General features: G+C 46.5%; 1 protein-coding gene across 1 annotated transcript in view; it reads left to right on the plus strand.

Annotated features, from left to right (window-relative positions):
* Grap2 (GRB2 related adaptor protein 2) overlaps positions 1–23,824 on the plus strand; it is a 71,117-nt gene that overhangs the window by 23,664 nt on the left and 23,629 nt on the right. The gene's annotated exons all lie outside the window — the stretch shown is intronic.

Here is a 23,824-nt window from a genome sequence, read left to right on the forward strand (position 1 = left end):
CATTTTGCAGGCACTTCAGCCTTGGCCCTCTCTTTGTCTTCATGGAAAGACTTAGCCATCCTTGGAGCACAATCTTCCCTTTCATTAAGAACCATTATTAAGTTTTTTTTTCAAGTTTCTCTTCTGCAGGAAATGATCCAGATTAGTTAATGGGTCTGTTTTACTTGCTCTAATCATTTATTTGAACTTCCCAACCGTCTTCAGCTGCAGAGCACACAGAAACATTGTCAAGGAAAATGTGGTCTTGAAATATTTTATCATCTGCATCTGATCAGCATTAGCGCAAATGCCTAAAACTCGCTGCTCTGAAGAGCACAGTTGTACTCTTTGTTGTGCTGGCCATTGCTGTATTGTCAAAGCCACTGATTCACACATGTGCAGGTCATTGGCCAAACCAGAAGAGACCATGGGTGACTCATTCATTCAACAGTTTATTGAGCACCTGCTGTGTGCCAGACACTGTTCTTATGCCCTCAGGCCACAAATAAGCTACTCTCCATGCAGAGGTGCTCGTGAGGGAGCCCCTTGTAAGGGAGACACTCAAATAAACTGAGCATTGCAAGGGCCTGTCTATTAGGCCACTCATGAAGGGGGAAGGATTCTCTCCGGCCCAAGGGAGTGTGGATTAAACGCTCTTAAGCAAGGAAGTGACAACTGAGTGGCATTAAGGATGGAAAGAACTAAGGAGAATGAGGAGAGTGTTAGAAAGAGCAAAGCCTGTGGTCGATTTGTATAATTTATAAAGGCCTGTGTGTCCTTCTATGGCTGGGTCTGATACGACTGGGGCCTGGGGTCTAGGAAGAGAGCAGGAACACACAGCTGTTCAGGTCAGCTGGAACTAGGCCAAGGAACATAAGCTTCATCCTTCAGGCGCATAGCTACAGAAGCCTGGGGTTGAAGAGCCACAGCTTGATGAGGTGTGTGCTTTTCACAAGGCACTCTGGAAGTAACGAAGAGGGAAGATGGGAAATGTCACAGAAGAGAAGTGGGAAGTCAGATGGAGAGAGACAACAGAAAATAATTGATTTAAAGTATTTTAAAGTTGGGCATGCTGACGTAGTCCTTTAATCCCAGCTCTCAAAAAGCAGAGGCAGGTGGATCTCTACAAGTTCAAGTCCAGCCTAGTCTAGAGTCCAGGTCAACTGATGCTACACAGAGAGACCCTGTCTCAAAACAAACAGGTATATTAAAAGACAGTCCTAAGTCTAGGGATACAGTCAGTGGCACAGCATTCCCCCAGAATGCACAGCTACACTAAGCCTTTGTTTCCAACCCCTGAACAGAAGTTGAGGATAGGGGACAAATGACATCACACTAGCTGCTACAGTCCCAGAAGGCTGAGGCAGGAAGATAGAGTTTAGTGACAATTTGGGCTTCTCAGTGAGTTCCAAGCCAAAGAGAGACCCTGTCTTAAAATACAAGGTGGATGGGCACCTGAGACAGGTAAGGCTGACCTCAGCCTTGAAACAAACACACACAGAGACAAAATAAGTAAGACAGTGTTTAGGGAGCTATTAGAATTGAGTGGCAGAGTTGGGTGACAGGGAAAAAAGACAGAAGAATCTGGAAGGAATTTCAGACTTCCAGTGTGCATGATCCTGCCATACAGTGCCACGAGGGCAAATAAACAAGAGCTGGCAAAAACCCATCTCCTTAGGGAGGCGCTCAAAGACACAGCTCATGCAGGCAGCCAGGGTGCATGCAAAGAGTAGGCTGTGTATTTCTTACCATCCACTCCTTTCCAATACCCTTCACTATATGTGACGTATATGAGCGGAGATAATCATATGCAGCTCTTTTAATTTCCTGGGGTTATGTTTTCGAATGCAGTAAGATGTCAGCGGTTCCTCAGTTTTCTAGGTCTGGCATGGGATCTCTGATGTAACACAAACTCGCGCACACACTCCCCAGCAGAAGCTTCTTGAGGTCAGTGACTTTGTTCTTTTTTTCTTTGCTTTCTGTGCCGTGTGGGTGTTTCATGTGCATGTATGCCTAGATGACAGTGCTGGCTCCCCTGGAACTGGAGTTACAGACAGTTGCGGGCTGCTTTGTGAGTGCTGGGAATTGAACCCGGGTCCCCTGGAAGAGCAACTGGTGCTCTTAACTGCTGAGCCATCTCTCCAGCCCCGACTTTGTTCTAATACCTAGAACCACAGAGGTGTTGGGGGGAGGGACGTTGTTTTTGTTTTTTTAAGACAAGATCTCAAGGTGAAGATGTGGCTCAATTGATAGGATGCTTGCCTAGGTACATACACAAAGCCCTGGGTTCGAGTCCCTACACAACGTAAAACAAGGCATGATGGTACACATCCATAACCCCACTCAAGATGTAGCTGCTTGGAGGTTTATGGTCATTCTTGACTACATAGAAAGTTTGAAGCCAGGAGAGATAGAGAGATGGCTCCTGCTCTTCCAGAGGTCTTGAGTCCAATTCCCAGCAACCACATGGTGGCTTGCAATCATCTATAGTGACATCTGATGCCCTCTTCTGGCATGCAGATAGAGCATTCATATGCATGAAAATACATGAATAAATAAATCTATTTTTAAAAAGAAAGAAAGTTTGAGGACAACATAGGCAACAGAAGACCATATCTCAAAAAAAAAAAAAAAAAGGAAAAGAGAAAGAAAGAGAAGGTTTTGTTCCGTAGCCCAGGTTTGTCTCAAACTTTCAACCCTGGTTCTGCCTCCCAAGTGCTATAATCACATATATGGTGCCATACCTGGGTCTGCACCCATCCATGTTTGACTTCTCATGGAGAATCAATTGCTATTGTTAGATGAATTGATTTCCACGGGATTGGAAAGGAACGGTCATTTGTCTCGTCCACGAGGGAAGACGATAGAGAAGCAACAGCGGCAAACATGGAAGCAGCTACACCTGCACACACCACAAGTGGAAATGGAGTAGTGAGCCACTTTTCCTCCCCCAAGCTCTCCTGGGAAAATCCCAGATGCCGCCTCAGATGGCGGCTTTAACTGTCCAGTTACAAATTCTACACAGTTGCGTGCCTTTGCAGAACTGGCTTCCTTAAACGCCTTTGGAGCGGTGAGGAAGTGCCGCTTTTCCTCATTGATTTTATGCCAGTTTCTCCTTGTGAAAAAGCCCGTGTGCTGCTCACTGGCACACGTGCCCCGAGAGCCAGAAATTAAGTCGCTCATGTTTCTCTCTAGACACGTGCTACGAAACCATTTCTACTTCCAGGCTGTTCGATCATCCCTCCCTTTAAACTTAGCAGCGTGACTGTTCCCCCCATGGCAGGCGGCATGTATGCGCCTTTTGATCTGTGAAATAGCTCGTCCCTGGGCGGACTTGAAGTTGCCCAGAAACACATGTAAAATACTGTTTACTGGTAGTGGGAGGAACGCCTCGTGTTGCCATTACTCCAGAATGGTCGCACCCAGCCACACTCTCAAAGCTTTCTTTTTCTCCAAGAGGAAAACCAGAAGTCTGGGCTGCAACTCTGGAATACTAAGAAGGTGAAACCTGTCACACCATAAACAAGTTCAGTGTCACCTCAGATAAGATACTGGGGGGGGGTGATTATGGAAAGGGGTGGGGCTTGGTCCCTGCCCTCTAGGGCTTACAAGTTAGTGGAAGAGACAAAACACAACCTCCAAAGTAGAGCGAACAGCTAAGGTCAGTAAATGCAGGTCGGGGTCCGGAAGAAAGCAGGCTGGCCAGACAGCAGTCGTAAAGGACGTGGCCTTTAATCAGAGTCAGACCTTTACTGGAGCCACCAAGTGAGACAGGGCAGGAGAGAGGGAACGTTCATGAACACTAACCCAACTAACTGAGTAAGGGGTAAACTGGGTGTGACTGCAAAGGCCACCATAAGGACCTTGAACGTAGCTCTCTGGGTAAATTGAACTTCTAAGTAGAGTGGGGTGCGAGCTGAGCAATGCTGTAAGCCGTGGCTCTCAACCTTCCTCATGCTGTGTTGAGCCCCAACCATAAACTTATTTTCATTGCTACTTCGTAACTGTAATTCTGCTGCTGTTAGGTGTTGTAACGCGACTGTTTTTCTCTGGTGGTCTTAAGTGAACCACTGCTTTAGAGAAAGCAAATCTAACAGGATTTAGCTATAGGAGTTGACTGGGGAGGGGGGTTATCTAACTTCAGACCCTGGCCCAGGCCCCAGCAGTGCGGTATCACCATCATTTAGTATTCACATTCCTGTGAATACGCCTTAAGGATTCACATAGGCTGTGCTTTGAAGTACCTACCTGAGCTGGCTGGCAGCTCAGTCAGTAGGACCTGAGTTTCATCCCTAAAGCTCCATAAAAATGCTGGGCGTAGTGCTGTGTGGGGGAGACAAGACGGTCTCTGGCAGTCAAACTGGTCTACTTGGTAAGCCCCAGACCAGTGAGAAAACCTGTCTCAAAAAAAAAAAAAAAAAAAAAAAAAAAAGTACGCACGAACACACAGAGACAAGTGCACATACTCAGCCCACACACATACATGCACACACAAGCATTTATCTGCCTCTTCACTGTCAGGCTTGCAGAGATGCTTCACTGTGTCCTGCTGCGGACCAACCTCTCTCGTTGGAGTTCTAGCCCGCCTGCATAGGGTCTTGTCACCACGTCTCTGTTGTTGTTTTGGACTGGCTTTGAACTCCTGATCCTCCTACCTCTACTTCCCAAGTGCTGTGTAATTTTTTTTTATTTTATTTTACGATAGGGTCTCACCGTGTAGCCCAAGCTAGTGTTTAACTCAGAATGTCTGCCTCAACCTCCTAAGTGCTAGAATTCAAAGTGTGCGCCCCTATGCCCAGCTCCACTCATAATAATAAAATAGCAGTTGCCTATGTATGTGTCTGCCTCCCATACCTCAGAGATGAACTCCCTGAGAGGCAGGACCTTGGGCATGTGTGACTAAATTCTCAGCATCTAACAGTGCTTGGGTACCTACTAAACATTCAGTGTCTGGTAAGTGAATAGGTGAATGAATGATGGTTGTCTGTGCCTCCTTGGTCCATTCATTCATTTCATGACTATGTGTTGCATCATTACCTATGATGGGCACTGTGAAGTCGAACAAATGTCAAAATAAACCTATGCACTCAAGTTCCAAATTATGCAAAGCATAAATTATGTATGCGGTGTGTTAACAGGCACGGAGAGCGGAGCTAGCAGAGCTACAAATACCAGAGCTAGCAAACGCAGTAAAGTGTATGCCAGCTGTCCCTGAAATCTACAAAGACCCAAGAACCAAAAATGACAGTTAGCTCCAGAAGCCCAGTAAAATGGGGAGAAAAAAAAAAAAAAGACAAAGACAAAGAACAAAAGAGCTTCCAGCAAAAGAGGTAGCTCTGGGTTTGTTTTATCCTAAGTGCACCAGCAGGGGGTGGGGAGTGGAGAGGTAGGTAAAAAGGGGGGTAGAGTGGGGAGGAGGGTGGGATAGAGGAGGGGGAAAGGATAGGGGGGAAGGGGGAGGAGAGTTCCCTCAGACTGGCTCTTAGGAACTGTTTGGAAAATGCACTGATTGCCATGCATGAGTCGGGGATTGCTTTTCATTCCACTGGAAACTGTTAATGGGGACTGCGTCAGCAGGCCCCCTCGGTGCTCTGCCTGGTAGAGAGACAGCAAGCAGGTTCAACCGAGCAATTCTGGAGCCCTGATCACCACTGCCAATTAGGGTAGCATTGTCTGGCTGACATAATCAAGTGAGTATAAATATATTTATCGTGATTGGAATGGGGAAGGGAGAGTGCAGAAAGATTGAGGCAGAGACTGCCACCCTGTGCTGGCCCCAGATGGGATCAATCCCAGGGTGTCAGCAAAGGTGGACACTGGCTTTCAGAGGTGGAGGCACAAGGAGAATTCAGGACAAATGCCACCCTCCCCCCCCCCCACAAGAAGGGACCTTTTTTCTCCTTGTTTTTTTTTTCTTTTTTCCTCCTTACTCCCCCCACCCTGCCTCCCTTCCTCTCTTTCTCTCTCTCTCTCTCTCTCTCCCTCTCCTGTGAAAGCTGAAAAAAGAAGAGAAAGCAGCCGCCAAACTGAACATATTTTCATTCTGTCCTGTTGGCCTCAATGCTTGCTTAGCACTTGGGGGGCATGGCCACAGGAAGCCCCACCCCCTCTGCCACCACATGGCCTTGGGCTCCTGGCATTGCCTGAAGACCTCCATTGCTGTGGAGGCTTCTGTGAGAATGCCTCTGATGTGCCTCAGAGCTGGGGTTGAAAGACCCTGGTAAAAATAGTCCCCTGCAGTAGTCTAGATTCAGGAGGGATTTCCAGAATTTAAATGGCTCATGAAAGGAGGCTCATTTCTGTCACATCTGGCGGTGTTTCTGTCAGCCTGGAGAGTGGGTTCTGGATAGGCCACTGCACACATCTCAAAGTACGGGCTATGACTCCTCCTCTCAACAAACATATGGGGTCAGATGCGAATGCCCCAGCTACAGGGACAGGGCCATATTACGAGGTGGGTCAAAGTCAACATTTTTTTTTCTCACCCTTTGATTTCAGCTGTTTTCTTTACCTTTGCCACATGCACACTGTTCTTTCTCACCCTTTGATGGCTGACGTCTCTCTGCGGAGTAAGGAGAGCCCAGGCTTCAGGCCTGTCACATTTGGCCTGGAGTTTGTCCTCCGAACTGCAGATTGCTCTCAGGCCTCCTTTTCTGAAGCTGTTGACTCTGTGTGAGGACATCAATGGGAAAGTGCAGGCACACGAAATAAATTGGTCCGGTTGGCAGAGTGCTCGCCCATGTTGATGCAAAAACCACAGCTTTCGTCTTAAAGGAAGCAAGAGATGGTTTATTCTGCAACCATTTTGAGGGACTGCAGCCTGGGAACACTGACAGGCTACCTCAAATTCCAGGTTCCAATGTGGAAGCAGTTCCATAAAGTCTTACAGTTTTACAGAACAAAGAAAGTCATAAATCAAGGCAGAATTAAAATACATTGGTGGGTACACCGGAGAGGCAGGGACAGAGACATGGGGGAAACTTTTCTATAGGCCCAAACTGCTAGCTTGGCTTTGGGGTCGGTGGAAGCCAGCAGCCTTCTAAGTTGATAGGTTCTAAAAGGATTTTTATATATTAGTCGAGAGATGTTAGCTCTGACGCAGAGGTAGCCAAGGAATGGCTATTGCAAAGGTCTCTGGCCCAGGATAAGGTAATTAGCCGCTGGGCCTGCAACATTCCAACCTCTCTACAGTGCTGAGGTGCTAAGGCAGCCATTCAATATCTGCGGACACAGCTTCTTTCCAGGAGTTCTCGCTCAGCCCTAACATCCACAAAGCCCTGAATTTGATCCCCAGCACCACATAAGCCAGGCGTGGGGGGGTGCATACCTGTAATCCTAACACTTGAGAAGTGGAGGCAGGAGGATCAGAAGTTCAGAATCATTCTCTGCTACACATCAAGTAGAGGCCAGGGGTACATGAAATACTGTCTCGAAAACAAACAAGCGACCAAAAAAAAAAAGCCTTCTTGAGGGGCTAGACACACACATACATGTAAAAATTAAGACAAAAACTTAAAACCCATGCTCAATCAATCAATCAAGAGCTTGAGAAGCAGGCCAACCCTTCTCCCCAAGCTGTCAAAAATAATGTTCTGTTTACTTTTCAAACCTTAACAGGCAAAATACCTGGTTGGTTTGTTTGTTTCTTATTTTCTGTTTTCTACTTCTTGCCAGATATATTAGCTCTTGAGAACCAGAACCCTTTTGTCTCCAAGGGAGAAAGAAAGTCCTTCTATATTTACCCATTTGCAAATTACCACTTAAAGCTGAAACACAGGGAACTCTCTCCATTAACAATGGGTTATTTGCCTTGGCTGAACCCTGGTGGATGAACAGCCACCATTACCAACAAGCCAGCGACATTTTCTGTGATGGCGTGTCTATTTCCTAGAAGCAAAGAGATTTCTGGGTACTGGCTGTGTCTGTTTCTACTTTTGCGAGATGTGCCTGTCTGGAAATCAGTCTGATTCTATCCCCGGCATTTATGGAGGGCCTGCTGTGTTGGGGAGCTCTACATCCCTCTGAAATTTTCTCTACTTATAAGTTAGATGGAGTCATCAGTAAGAATGCTGGCTTCCTCCTAACCTGCTAGCTCTCTGCTGTGTAGGCAATGGCTGGGACTACCCATCACCAAAGAGATGTCCTAACAGGAGCTTGGGTTTGAAGTTGGCAAGACCTGGGTTGGTAGGCAGTGTGACCAGAAACACTACTACCTCCTTCTTCTGATCCTTGTGTTCTAACCATGACACAGATGTGAACCACAGAGCAACCTGTGTGCCTTCATCATCCTCCCTGACAAGAAGGAAGCTAAGTGAACAGTGAGGTACTTGGTCTGATCACAGAATGTTGGTGCAGATTACATGTGGTCCCAGGAAAGAAAACCCTCTGAAAACACCACACTCTTGACCCTTGAGCCTTACAGGTTATATACCACTTTGGTTCTTTTTACTCACTATACTTCTGGCTATTAGGAACAAATGAGTAGGTAGAAACACGGAGCTGATGACATAGGGTAGTTTCTGCCATTGTCTGTAGCACAGAGTTTTCTAGTTTTGATATTGCACTGTGCGCTAAAGATGTTACCACTGGAAGAATCAGATGGAAAAGGACAGGAGTGTTCGTTACTTTTCTCCTGGTAAGAAATAGCTCAGGGGGAGAAGGGTTTGTTTGGGATTGCAATTCTGGGAATAGAGCCATTTATGTCCAGAAAGCCACAGCAGTGGAAACACCTTCTAGTTTGCAAGACTGGGCTCAGTTGCCAGTTGACTGGGGAAGGCTTTCCTTTGAACTTCTTGACATGTGCAATTGGGTTCCTTTATCAACATGGCCCACATCTTTGGTTGACTGATCTATCCTTCTGACAAAGCTGTGGGCCCTCCTCCCCACGCCACCCCACCCCAAGTTCTAGTACTTTCTGAGTCTCCATGCTCAGCACAGGGCCTGGCAGAGAGTAAAGCTTGAGAGGGGTTGTTGAATGAATGCATGAGGCGTTGAAACAGATGCTCCTGGTGCTAGGGAATGTAGCTTAGTGGGTAGAGCAGTCTCTAGCAAACCAGAGACGCAAGGCTATGATTCCCAGCACCACCTAAAGCAAGGAGGCACCCGAAGTAAGGTGTCTGAAACACCTTAAGACACTCCACAGTCAGGTGTCCCTGCTTGGCTTGGGGTATATCTGTAATGCCAACACTCAAGAGGCAGAGGCAGTAGAATGGCAAGTTTGAGGCCAGCCTGAGTACATAGCGAGTTCTGGGTGGGCCAGGGTAATTGTGTGAGACTTCCCCTGAGACAAAACCAAACCAAATAAACAGAGTCTGGAAAGAGTTCCATGAAGCCAAGCCACTGAAAATAACCTGGAAAGAAAAGGCCACTTCCTGACCTGAAGGGAAAGGTCTGGGCAGGAGGGTTGGTGACAGGAGAGTCAGTGACAGGAGATTTGAAGTGAGAGAATATTAAAAGGAGGAGGACAGAGAGAAAGAAAGAGAGCAGAGAGGACTGTTGGTGGTTTTGTAACTTCCTCTAAGATGGTTTCAGGAAGAAGCGAGGTTCTAGGAAGACACAAATCACATAGGATGTGGTGTCATCAGCCATTCAAAGAGCATTTGTCACCAGGACTACACACATGGGCGACAAAGGCAAATGTCAACCTGGTTGCTACGTGATGGGATTCCTAATGATTTTCTAGGGCTGGTGCCCAGGAATCTTGCGCTGTGGTGCAAATGCCGAACAGGAAAGCGTGTGACAAGTTATAGGTATGCGGAAGTGGGTAGTGATTCTGAAATAACGATATGAAATGCCAGAATAATCACAAGGGAAGCATCAGAATACCGAAGAGTCCTGGAGGATCCGTGCTCTGCCCACAATGGGAACAGCTTAGAGAGCCTAACAACTTTGACCCACAAGTATTAAGGGCACCAAATCACCCCCAGGGAGAGACATGGCCACCTGAGGAGGTGTGATCTTCTGTGGCTCATAGGAGGCAGGAATCCAGACCTCTGCATGCAACCCTCCCCCTCACACCTGGGGATGTGGCTCAGCGGCAGACCATGTGCCCAGCTTGCACAGGGGCCCGGAGTTCTGTCCCAAAAATGCAAATAAATAAATAAAAATTCATAATAAGAAGTCTACAGATTTCCTTCCCCAGCTGCCAACTGATTGCTAGCAGTCTGCCCAGGTTTCAGGGGCAGATTTTGTGTAAGGAGAGAATAGCAGGGCAAGTGGAGCTGAGAGGGAGGCAGGAGCAAAGGGCTCATGGCCATTATTCTCAGCAGGACTGCAGTCTCCCGCTTAAGAGATTCCTGTGGAGCAGGTAAACATTCGAGATATGCACATACTAACAACTTATTTATCCGAAATTAAAGTTTAATTGGGCACTTTGTGTTTTACCTGGCAACCTGGCTGAAGGAGTTATATTTTCACACTCTTACCTCCTTATTAGGTGCTGAGAAAAATAAGTATGTTAATGTCTTAAAAGTCCCAGTAATTAATGTCCATTAAATTATTTGGTGAAGTACCAGGCACTTACCAAATGGCTGAAATAAACATTTTACTTCATTATCCCAAACACTAGGACAATGGACTATTAGTTTTTCCTATGTATGTATGTATGTATGTATGTATGTATGTATGTATGTATGTATGTTTTTTGAGACAGGGTTTCTCTGTGTAACAGAGCCCTGGCTGTCCTGGACTTGCTCTGTAGCCCAGGCTGACCTCATACTCACAGAGATCCACCTGCCTCTGCCTCCCAAGTGCTGGGATTAAAGGCATGTGCCACCACTGGCCTCAGGCTTCTTTCTCTTCTTTCTCTTCTTTCTCTTCTTTCTTTCTTTCTTTCTTTCTTTCTTTCTTTCTTTCTTTCTTTCTTTCTTTCTTTCGTTTTTGACAGAGCCTCACACTGTAGCCCAGGCTGGCTCGAACTCGTGAAAATCCTTCTGCCAAAGATTCTCAAATGCTGATACTACAGATGTGAGTCACCATGTCTGGCTTTACCGACATCTTTTTCTTTTTTTAATTTAATTATTTTTATGTTTATTAATTACAGTTTATTCACTTTGTATCCCCCCGTACCTCCCTCCCTCCTCCCCTCCCAATCCCACCTCCCTCTTCCCCACCCGTGTCCCTCTCCCAGTCCACTGATAGAGCAGGTCCTCCTCCCCTTCCCTCTGATCCTAGTCGATCAGGTCTCATCAGGAGTGGCTGCATTGCCTTCTTCTGTGGCCTGGGAAGGCTGCTCCCCGCTCAAGGGGAGGTCTTTATTGACATCTTTAAGACAAAGAAACTTCTAGGCTCCATGGCACACCCTTGTAATCCATGTGTTGAGAATCGAAGTCAGGAGGATTGTGGATTTGAAGTCGGCTCGGACAACACAGAAGGAGCTGAAGCTTGGTGTGTTCTGATAACTTTCTTGGGGTCACAGTACCTGAAGAGTTAGTATGAGAGCTCAGGTTTGTGCAGCATCCTCAAACGAAGGGATAGACACACCAAGTCCCAAAGAAGAATCAGAGAGTGAGGCTACTCAATGTGACAGGGACAGGCCCCAGTAACTCTTAGACCAGGAGTCTTAATATTGGTTTTAAAAAAAACAAAAACAAAAACATTCTTTTTTGTTTGTTTGTTTATTTGTTTGTTTGAATTGACTTTTTGAGACAGGATTTCTGTGTTTAACAGTCCTGACTGTCCTGGAACTCACTCTGTAGGACAGGCTGGCCTTGAACCCAGAGATCCACCTGCCTCTGCCTTCTGAATGCTGGGATTAAAAGCTGCCAATGTCAATGCCATGACAACCATCACCACCACCCATGGCTAGAGAATGCACTTTTAACTTTATATAGAGATACCCTGCCAGGACTTACAGCTGTATTAGTAGAGGAATAGGCAGACTTTAGCCTCACTGCAATCTGAGCCTGGGGCCCTTGTGCAGTAACTGATCCTGCACAGCCATACATGATGCTATGAGATAAATAGCAGAAAGAGGACCAGGCAGAGGCTACTGGGTAGATACGGTGCTTAGAGAACAAGAAGCCACTTTGCCAAGACATGTTTGCTTCAGGTGGTTGGAACTCTGAACTCAATTTTGAGAGACAGGATGGGGTGGTGGTGGCGCTGAAGGCCTGACATGATGAGAGAGGCTTGAGTGGCTAGCGGAGGTCACATGACCATGTGACATTGACAGGTTCTGAATGGGAAAATGATCCTCAGAAAGCACATGTCAGAAAGTGTCAGCGTGCTGAGGGCTGTGTTCCCTCTGGCTGGAAGAATGGAATGTAGGAAGATGAAAGGCTAGGCAACTTCTCTGTCCCAAGAATGGTAAACACAATAGTTTTCTAAGGAGCAGAAGGACAGGGAAACAAAACAGGGCAGTGAGAGAAGAGCTGAGAAAGCAGATGAGCATCTGCTGCTCAGTATCTCCCCAAGAGTGGCCGTGAAGGAACTGGCCCGAAGGCAGTGTACTTCCTCCAGGCAGGGGTGCCACTGGCATATTCAGAAAGGGTCATAGGCACGATCTGCTCAGACTTTGGATGGCATTTGTCACAAGATTCTAGAGGACAAAATAAAGACAGGCTGGCAAATGCTTTATCTGGGGAACAGGGAGGATGAGGAGGTACATAGTAGGCTTATCCAACATGCACCCTGGGTTTCATTCTCAGCACCACATAGACAAGAAGTCTTGAGTGTGGTCCACGAGAGTACAGCCCACAGAATCATCAAAGCAGGGCTCACAGGGGTTCAAGGAGACTGAAGGGACAATCACGGAGCCTGTATGGGTCTGAGCTAGGTCCTCTGCATACACATTATGGTTGCGTAGCTTGGTGTTCTTGTGGGACTCCTAACTGTCAGAGTGGGGCTGTCTCTACTCTTTTGCCTGCTCTTGGGACCCTTTTCCTCCCACTGCGCTGCCTCATCCAGCCTTTATATGAGGGTTTGCGCCTACTCTTACTGTAATGTGTTATGCCATGTCCTGCTGATATCCCTGGGAAGCCTGTTCTTTTCTGAAGGGAAGCAGAAAGGCAAAGATAACTCTGGGGGAAAGAGGAGGACTGGGAGGAGTGGGGGAGGGGACAGTGGTCAGGATATAATATATGAGCGAGTAATTTTTTAATTTTAAAAAATAACTTAAAAAATCAGGTGTGGTAGCACATACCTCTAATGCTGGTACTCAAGTGATAGAGACAGGAAGATCAGAAGTTCAAGGTTATCCTTAACTACATCATTAGTTTGGGCTTCCCGAGATCCTGTTAAGAAAGGAAGAGAGAGAGAGAGAGAGAGACAGAAAGACACAGAAAGAGATTTTTTTTCTGTTGTGTTTACCCTTGATACTTAAATAATCCCAATTATTGGGTTCCTATGAATAGAAGGAGGCTTTAGGTAAAGAGAGTGAGCTCGTGGATGGCCAGCTGGCTGAAGTCACACAGCCAGGACATGAGTCCCACTGCGCCTAGCTCCAAAGTCCATATCCATTTATTATAGAATAAAGACCCAAATTCCTGGAGTTCACTTAAGAATAAAGAGTTGGGCCTGAGAAGATGGCTCAGTGGGTGAAATACTTACCTTGCAAGCACAAGGACATGAGTTCGAGCCCCAGAACCTGCATTAAAAAGTCAAGTGTAGTTGTGTGCGCCTGTGATCCCAATACAGAAGAATTGGAGACAGGCAGAGGGTTGGGCTCACTGCTGTGCCTAACTGGTACCTAACTGGTGTGCTGCAGCCAGGGAAAGGCTGTCTCATGAAACAAGGTGCAGGGAAGAAGAGGAGGAAGGAAAACCTGAAGGAAGCAACTAGAAAGAAATCAAAATGCCTGCATGCCAATTGGACTGGCAGTTGGCCAAAGGATCAGAGAGAAACAAAATCAAATGTCAAGGCCCCTGTATTCTGGTTCAAAACCCCCACAACAGAAGTGGCCTAGCTTCGCCATCTTCCTGTTTTCAAAACACCTGTGTTCTTAGAGTATTTTACCTCCTGAACAGCCAGCAGCATAACACAATTACCAAGTTCTAGCAGCAGAGAAAGTAATTTGATCATCCTATTCCACACGGCCCTGCTCAGGCCACGTTCTGAATACTGAGTTCAAGCTAAGTGACATGTTCTGAGGATGACAGATGTGAGGTCTTTGAAATGACCAGGAGACCAAGTCCAGATAATAAAGGACCCTGGGAACAGTCAGAACACAAGAATCCAGGATTTGTGGGTGGTTTGGTTTTTCTCCTTTGAGCAGTGTTTGGAATGAGGAGAGACATTTTTGTTCGATATAACAGATTTGCCAAGTGCTTCGCTTACACTTTCCAACCAGGCCATTTCCCTTGCACCTACATGTTCTCCAAGGGGGAAAAAAAAAGAAAGAAAGAAAAAGGGAAAACCTACTAGCTTCTCGAACTGCTTCCAACTTGGTGAGCCCAGGGTTGGGGCGCCTTTCTTGATCAAAACTGCCAAGAAAGCGAAAGGGACCAACTGGATGTGGCAGTTACATGTAATCTTGACACTGAGAAGGCAAAGGCAGGGAATCAGGAGTTCGAGGCCAGCTTTGACTATGTATCCAGCACGGGCTATGTGAGACCCCGTCTGGGGAGGGGTGGGGGAGAACACTTATTCTACAAGACAAAGGCAGGTATGGCTTTCTTGAACCAAACTCAATTTAGGAAGGCCTACCTTTTCCCAAAATGAGAAAATTCTAATTATTTACTTGACAAGCAAAATTCAAAATTGCATCCCTTTGTCTGGATTTTTGCTTGGTTTGTTTGCTGATTTTTTTTTTTTTTTTTTTTTTGAGACAGAGACTCACTATATACTCCAGAGCAGTATCAACTTTGTGATCCTCCCGCCTTAGCCTCCAAAGTGTTGAGATTACAGGCACACGCCACCACCATGCCCAATTAATATCATCCCTTTGACTGGCAACTTTTCATGCCTTCCCTGGGTGACTGGCTGTATGAAGCTGTCAGCACCTCTAGATTTCCAGGGATAGACTTATGGAGTGAAGGCAGGTAAGCGACCATCTGAGTTAATATTCACTTTTGCAAGCTTGGAAACCAGTGAGCTGAAAAATGGCCAGCATTCCGATGATAAATGGGAATTTGATGACACAAGTAAAAATGACAAAAAGATTAAGGTAGTTGTGATCATGGAGTCTTCTGAGCTACACTTTTGTGTGTTGGTCAAATAAGAGTGACAAGAGCCTCCGGCACAGGTAGGGAGGGGAGAAAGGAGGAGACGACAGAGAGTGTGGGCAGGAATACAGCCCCAGTGACCAGAGTGCAAGAAGATGGAGCTTTTCAAATACATGATAAATACAGCCAACTTTCAGAGCCCAGATCAATAAAAACAAACATGAAGTGAGCAGAAGGGAAGGAGAGAAAAGAGCATGAAGGCCCCATAAAATCCCAGTGTTGTGTTTGAAGGGAAATCGTGATGTGAATAGGAAATGGGAAGGGGATAAAAAAAAAAAAAAAAAAAAAAAAAAAAAAAAAAGGCCTGGCTTTTGTTTAAAAAGAAAAAAAAAATCTGTCTGTCTGTCCCTCTCTTGCCCTTTCCTTTCATCTATCCCAGATGCTCTCCCTGCCCTTCTGACAGGGTTCACAAAATGATTTCTGAGTCGGGGTGGTATTTGTAATGCTTCGCTTCCGTCTGGATTCGCCCGAAGCGTTCATGGTGCGGCTGGAGACAATTGCTACGGCTTTAGGAAACACGAGGGATAAAATGAGCAGTCAGCTAGAGATGCATCAGCCATTGTTCTTCCATTTCCATAGCTGCCTTAAAGCACAGGATTGTCAACTTGACAGCACGGTGTGGCCGTCGGGGACCTCTCCAGCGGGGCTGGCATCTTGATGTTGTTTTTCGGCTTTCGTGGTGTTAGCTTGATAAAACAACAGGCGAATTTAAAGCTTACGTTCTAAATAGAGCCATAGTAAGCGACCAGTGTTTAAAGGAGAAAGTGAACTGACTTGAAAACCCTTGAATATACTATAGGAGGTGAGAGGGAAAGAGGGGGAGGAGGAAAAAGGAGAGGAGGAAGAGGAGGAAGTAGTGTGGAGGGGGAGGGAAGTAGAGGGAGCTGCAGTTTGTGAGTGTGTGAAGTGACATGAATCCTATTTCCAAAATTGCCTTGGAGTCCATGATTGCCCATTCTGAGCTCAGCCAGTTTATTGCAGTCATTGCCTCTTTGACCAAGAAGTAATGGCCTTGAATTTCCATGGTATGTGAGAATTTGCTGCTGTCAATTTCTTAGCTGACAGGCAGCTACCCAGGGAGGTTCAGCAGGCCTAAGCTAGTTAGCAATTATTCTGACCTGTTGGGGGGAGGGCCTAAGATTTTGCTGGTACCAATAAAGGCCAAGAAAACCAAGCAGAGAGAGCGCGTAGCCATAGGACCCAGCAGGCATACACTCTACTATCTTGCTTCCTTCTTCCGTGTCTAGTCACTGACAATAATAATACATGTGGAGCTGGGATGTAGCTCAGTGGTAGAGAGCTTGCCTAGCATGCCTGCAGCAGTAGGTTCAATTCCCAGTACTGCCCCTCCCCCAGAATTACAAGCGGTGCCCACCGGTAAGACCCTTGGCACATTACAGACCGCAGCACGTAATGGCAGCTTAGACCTGACCAGCTCTTGACTCTAGGTGTTGGGTGGTATGTTTCCTCCCTGGCTGTCCCAGGGCTTCCTGCCCTAAGCCAGCCTCACCATGGTCTCGCTCCGGGTGTTTGAGCAGAGCATAGAAGCCAAATCAGTTTCCTCCTTTCCCCTTGGCTAGTCAGCCTTCCCTTCCTGCCTACCGAGTGGTCTCCATCCCACGCCGCTGCTGTGTCTTTGGCTAACACCACAACCAGGGCACATGGCCAGGAGAGAGGAGTTAGCACCTGCCCAGGGGAAGTGAGGGGAAACGGAGGCTTCGGACGAGAAAAAAGGAGCATATGTTTGGTGGATTTACACTTTTAAAAGCAGTTTTGACATTTGTTTTTCTCTACAAGAAATGTTGGTAGAATACTCAGATGCCAAAACGCTTTAGGGAAAGACTGTGCAGGCAAATGCCAGGGCTGAGCAGAGCTTTCTGCACTTGCTTTCCCTGGAAGGTGGTGGCGGGAGGACTGTCATCCCAATTCTCAAAGGGGAAACTGAGGCATGGAGAATGAAGATTCCTCAGCCACCAAGCTGAGCCACAGAGGTTGGAGGGCAAGTTTGTCCGACTCCCACCCTCATCTTCAGTGAGCCTCCCTTCTTCTGAGGGAGCTTCGCCTGAGGGTTTGACAGGTTAGAAAAACAGTGGGAGTCGTCTGAGTTTAATAGAACATGTGCGTTACAGTGAAAGGAAAAAAAAAAAAAAAGAAAAGGGTATTTTTCTTCAATAAAGTTCGGGGGTGAATGAGATGTTATATGATAAGCATAAAAAAATATAGTTGATTATATAAGCCAGGATGAAGGGATTACAGAAAAGGGAGGTGATGAGAGCCGGTGATGAGACTAGGATTTGGGAAGAGGGGAGGGGACCTGCTTGGGGACAGTGTCCTCACATGTCGCTCTCCTTCTCTTACTTCCTCTCTTCCCACCTCTTTCTCTAAAACTAAAAAAAAAAAATTGGAGCTAATTTAAAAAAAGAGAGAACTGCAGCAGTTCCGAGAGTAATCCACAGTGACAGGGACCTGCAGAACAGCGACTTGATTAACTAAGGATATCAGGGATTTTAGGGGCTCTCCCCATGTGCCAGTTTGTCTGTACGGCTGAAAAACATCCTGCTCATATGCTTCCCACGCTTCCCATGAACCTGAACAACAACGCCTTCGAACCCCAGAGAAGCTTCCCATTTGGAAATGAGAAAGCTACGAGAGAGAGCCAACGAATGCAGGGGGCTCCCAGGTCACAGGTTGGCAAAGGTCTCCAGGAAGGGCCCTGGTAATCTGGAGCAGTGAAATGTAAGGTGAAGCCTGGAATGACCTACCCCGACTCCCTGCGTGGCATGGTGGTAATGGGCAGAGCCCCAGGCTTCTCCAGATGAGGAGGAAAAAGTAGCATTTTCCCCGCCTGCCCGCTCAGCACCTCGCTGCTGAACCAGCTGCCCCTTTGTCGCCTGTCATTAGAGACAGCGCTGTTGGTGGCTTCCTGCAGGAGAGAAGCAGCAAGAAGATGAACTGTCATTCCAGGGAACACACCTGCGCACAGGACAGAAATGGATGGGAGTTGGGGGTGGGGCCCGAAGGCGTCTCATAAGCCACTTCCTCTGGGCCTCCAAGACTGCACCCGCAGCTTGAGGCTGATGAATTTTTGTTCTCAGACAAGCTGCAGAGGGCCCCCTTGAGTTCCATGGATTCACCCCTGCCAGTCATGACAGGGGATTTGTGCTTTCCTTGGGCATAGGAGGGAGAAAGTAACGAGTCACCTGAGGGCAGGAGAAAAATAAAAATGTCCTGTATGCACTGGGTCACTTTAGAAGGGAATCTCAGACTCTTAGGCAGAAGTGGTTTGGGTGGGATGCGCTTTGCTAGTCTTGCTTTCTTCCGTTGCAGTAAAATCAGAAATGTTTATCTATTCCCTGGAGAGAGATCACTTGTCTCCACTGAGAAGGCTCTTTATTCTCCTAAATTCCTGAACCAAAAAAAGAAATGATGGAGTCTCTCACATAAGAAGAACAATATCTGGAGGAACCACTAGCTACACAGCTAATGAAGAGGACCCTGAGGGCCACCTCTAGATGCAGGGGCACTTGCAGCCCTGATCTGGTGATGATGGATAGGGAAGAGGGGTACCAGGGGTCCTACATGAACTGATTGTAGCTGCCCCCATTCTACTGCTTATTCTACTCTCCGGACCTGGCCTTAGGTTCAGATCTTTGAGGAAACAGAAGTGGAATCTTACCAGAAGGGATTCATGGGTCACTGCTTTAAAGGCTGCAGAGGATGTGTCCCAGACAATTCAAGAAGACACAGTAAAGAAACACGTATGTCTTGTTAGACATTTGGCAAGGTTAACATTTCTGTTACCCGAGAGCCCAAAATGTAGAGACACCAAGCCTTCTGCATAGCACATACTCTTTCAGAATAAATTGCTTTGTGCCTCTAGAAGAATATTTAAACAGCTGACAGCTGAGAGGGCATCGTCCATCCAGTGATTACAAATTTTCATGAGCCATCTAGCTATGCCTTATTGTTCTTTCCTGCTAAGCCCAATGTCCACTAAAGCAGAAAGGTCCCAGACACAACCATAGCAGTCAGAGTTAAAACAAAAACCAAACACAACACTAGGAACTGGGGAGATGGCTCAATGGAGAAGGTGTTTACAGTGAAGACTGGAATTTGAATCCCTGAACCCACTTAAAAGCCAGGCAGGCATCATTACTGCCTATAATTTTTGGAAGCAGGATCGATGGGGCAGGCTTAATGGCCCACAAGACTAGCCAGAATTGGTGAGCTCTGGGTTCAACAAGAGACTCTGCCTCAATACATAGAGAGCAACTGAGGAAGACACCCAATTTTGCTTTTAAACCTCCACATGCATGCACATGAATGTGCCTAAATACCTAGCATGTACACACACACATACACACACAGAGACACATGCAAATGAAAGAAAAGAAGGAAGGGAGGGAGGAAAGGAAGGAGGATGGAAGGAAGGAGAGAAAAAAGGAAGGAAGGAAGGAAAGAAGCAACACAATGGAGATTTCAACACAAGGTCATTACCTTAAAACCGAAAACAAAGTAAGAGCCAGGCATGGTGGCATGCACCTGTTGTACAGCAGGAGGATTTTGCAAGTATGAGGCCAGCTTGAGCTACAAAGTGAGATGCTGCCTCTGAAGGGCAGGAAAAAAAAAAAAAAGACACAGTCTTGAAACGAAAGGGGACCTCTTGCCATCGTGTTCAGAAAGAATCTAAACCCCAGAAAATGTGTGGGAGAAGATAGCGTCTAATTATCTTCCATCTAAGCAACGCTGAGTTTTATAGGTGCTAGACTCTGAAACAGTTAATGCTTACAAGCCTCACAACTCAGAAGGGACAATGAGGACAGTCACCAAACCTGCCTGGATAAAGATTGTAAGGCCTCAGGAGGAAAAAGAAAAAGAAGTTTACAAGGCCCAAGCCCCAGTCTGGGGTGCACCACTGCCCCCTGTTGGACTAAGCGAGCAGACTTCTTAAAGTGGCTGTGTGCTTCACCATCTCCGGCTGCGTTTGCTCAAAAGTCGTGGCACCTTGGAGTGGGAAATTAATTGGCAGCTCCCATCCCCTGATGGCATCAAATGTAGCTGGAACTCTGGTGGCAGGCCATTTGTTTTGCTTTTGTGCATGCAACAAACATTTACGAAACATCTACTAAGCGCTGCCTGCGGATCGTGAACACTCTAAGAATAACATACATGGCTACTACATATTATGTTGGTTACGGTCTACATACGAAGGAGCTGTGGCTGTTGCAGTTTTGTGGATGAGCCAACATGACCCTCCCCCCCCCCCAAGTGGCAAATGTCATATCGAATATTCCAGTAGCATGTGCCTGTAGTCTCGGCACTCAGGGGGACTGGGCAGGAGAATCAGGAATTCCAGGTCACCTTCATCTACCTAGCCAGTCTGAGACCAGGCTGGATACGTGGGACCCTGTCTCAAAAACACAAGAGGCAATGAATGCCAGTGTTCACGAATAAATTATGACCCTAACACCTGTAACTGTACCTGTTCATTTGTCTTCTGTGGATGACCTGGAGGCTACAACAGTACAGAACAGAGACCATAGCTCCCCAAAGCCAAAGGTACTTACTACAGGCCCTTTCCAGAAAAAAACTGCCTGACCCCTAATCTACACTCCTCGGTAGAATGTTGCCTCTACCAGTAGTTTTTTGAAGCATTTTCAGAGTTGAGCACAATGGTGACTAATATTTACCTGGCCCCCAGCGTGGGGAAGCTAAGGATGGCATACAGGTGTGCTCTTTTTAAGATTTAATGCCTACAAACTCAGACTTTAAAATGGATCAATTAAAAGGTAGTTATTTGCATAACAAAGTTTCCTTTTCTTTTCGTAAGGGCTTCACCACAGGGTTTCTTTGTAGACTGAGTCTCTATAATACATGCTAATACAATCCATTTACAAATACTCTATTCAGAATAGCTTTCCAAGAACCGTTCTATTGTGTACGGTGGGGCTTAGCTGTAATCTCCCCCTCCCCCAGCAGCATAAGGCTTCCTGCTCCTGAAGAGTAATTGAGCTGACATTTGATTGTCTCCAAGAGAAGCTTCACCTGCTTGCAGAGTCACTATGGCCCCGACCCTTAGAAGGCTGAGGCAGGAGCATGGCTTTAGCCCAGGTGTTACAGGCCAGCCTGATCAGCAAGACTTCAGGGGACCCCATCTCAACATAATAACAACAACTGGATAAAGGCTGTGGCCCCCAAGTGTCTATATTATGTAGCCCTTGGAGCACAATTTTACAGTTTCTTCCAGTTCTTCTCTGTACCCAAACCCAAATGGTAGGCTCTTCATTGTTCTCTTCATTTCAAATAAACTAATAAAAATTACATTTGTGGCTAATGTTCTGATAATGTGTGGTCAGCAGTATTTATAAAATCTCTCTCTCTCTCTCTCTCTCATTGCAAGACATTATGCTGTCTGAATTACAACACAAACTGGGGCATGCATTCAAATTAGAGCTGTCCCCAGCAAAATAGGAAGTGGTATGGCTGATTCAATTTAGGACCTGGCTTCCTCTTTTGTTGGGTCCTGAGCCTGAGTCTCACTTAGCTTTGTGCTGTTATGCAATTGCTCCTTTTAAGAGAGACATAAAATGGAAGCCTTGGCTATTCATAGCCAACTAAGGAGGAGCTGAAATTGTTCAAGAAGTTTCTTGCCTGGTACCATTTTGACAATAACTAGTTTTCTGAACAAATCTATTTTATCAGGCTTACTAAATGGAGTTATGTTAAATAACTGCTTGGTGCCTTTTGTTTTCATCTCGTGGTCATAGTCTTTTAAAAGTAAACAAACATGTAATGACTATTTTCCAGGGTGATTTTTTCCCCCTAGTAAAAGCAGCTTACAAGGAAATTCAAGGGCAGAGAAGATCAGCTCAGGCATTCCTGTGTGGCCTCACCCTGTGGAGAGGCTGATCTGTGTCTCGGGGCTGCTAATGGATAACGCGTGAGAGAAGAGGGCCAGTGGGAAGCAGACTGACTCGAGAGCCCCACAAACGGCATCATCTGTGGGGTTTGGCTTGCGGGGGGGGGGGGGGCGCCGGAGGTGGCTGGCTGCCCCTGGAGGCTGCAGCTTCTGGGTGGCAGGTGGCATTTCAGCCATTTCTAAAGCCAGTCCCTGGGAACACGCACTGAGTCCGTTTGTAAGGACGAGGAACTCTAGAAAGGGGGCTCCTCCTCCATCTCTCCCAGAGGTCAGGAGCACTGAAATTATGAATAACGGCATGAAGGCATTCTTGAATTCGGGTTATGTTCTCCTCACCTCCTTCCCTTCTTCCCTTCACTGCTACCCACTTTTAAAATCTAGTCAGGTCTAAATAAATATATAGATGTAAATTTGTTTCCCAGATGTAAAATGTAGCGATGACAGGTGCAGACTGTTACACACAAAAATTAATAAATAAATAAAAAGCAATCAATATTTACTGAATAAACTATATCGATAGCCCACTTTTCTCCTTCCCTCGTGGTCCCCATTAAACTTTTCCGAATCAACACTAATGAATATAGTCTGTGTCTTTCAACAGTCAAACTGAAGAGGACACACTGTTCTCTTCTTCAAGAGGGATGAAGAGAGAGCGCAGAGCCCTCTGACCCCAGCCAAAGTGCCCCCTCCCCACCTTGAATAGCCTCCCCCTCAAAAAAGAAAAAGCCAGCAGCCGAGCAGATTTTATTTCACAGATGGAAACAGAAGTGGATCTCACAGAGAGCGGGCTTGTTTAACTGGGTTTTCGGAGCTGGGGAGCCGTGAGATGTGCCTGTACCTCTGGCCCTGCCACACTGCCAGCCTTCCCAGGGGAAGACAGCAAAGTGACACTATTCAGCAGCAATTTTACTTCTGTCTGGGCCTTCTCACCCAAGTGACTTACAGCACTCAGGCTTGATCTTCCCAAGCTCAAGGTCACACCCGGAGCGTGCTTTTTTTTCATCTCTAATTTACAAGACTTTCTAGTACATTTAGTATTTGCCTCCCCCTTGTTTTCACTTTGCTTAATAAGGTAAATTTGTGTGGAAGTGGGATCATGGTTTTCAGGACCATTCACCTGACTCCTGATCCCTTGAGGTGACCAAGTGTCCACTGTGGATACCGTGCTGGTGACCCACAGAAGTCATGTCCCCCCGCAAACAACAGGCAAGGCTTTAATTAAGGAAAGGTTTGAGTGGTAAGGTAATGGGGGTGAATTAGTTCAGCAAAAGCATTTAGCTTTAAGGAAGAAGGGCAGAGTATTCCTCCCTGCTCACGGGGTTGACTTAGGCCAGCAACATGTTAATTTGCCTCAGACAGATGTATCTTGAAGAAAGTGCATGAAAAGGAATACATTTGTGCTGCTGCTGTGTGGAAATAAGTCGTGACTGTTGGGAGAGCACGGAACATCAAAGATGGTGTTTTATTTGGCTCCTGAGTGATGCTCCACTCTGTCTGCCTTTGGAGATTGGTAATAGTCACCTCACAGATTGCCTTCAAGGAAACAAAGCAGATGTGGGAAGTTAGCATCCTGAGCCTCTCACTATCACCCTGCTGCAGTTGGTTCTAATCCGCCCAGAGCTCTCTTCTGTACCCTGCCACCTACTGCTACCTTCCTGATGTCCCCAGATCTCGCTGAGAGGGATAGAAGCCTCCGAGAGAACTATCTGCGGGCCCCAGTGTCCTGATCGCTAAGAGCCCGCTAGGTCTGGGAGTTAACTTATTA

The sequence above is a fragment of the Psammomys obesus genome, unplaced genomic scaffold (assembly GCF_907164565.1).
Source record: "Psammomys obesus unplaced genomic scaffold, mPsaObe1.curated_primary_1811, whole genome shotgun sequence".
In the NCBI taxonomy this organism is placed as follows: domain Eukaryota; kingdom Metazoa; phylum Chordata; class Mammalia; order Rodentia; family Muridae; genus Psammomys; species Psammomys obesus.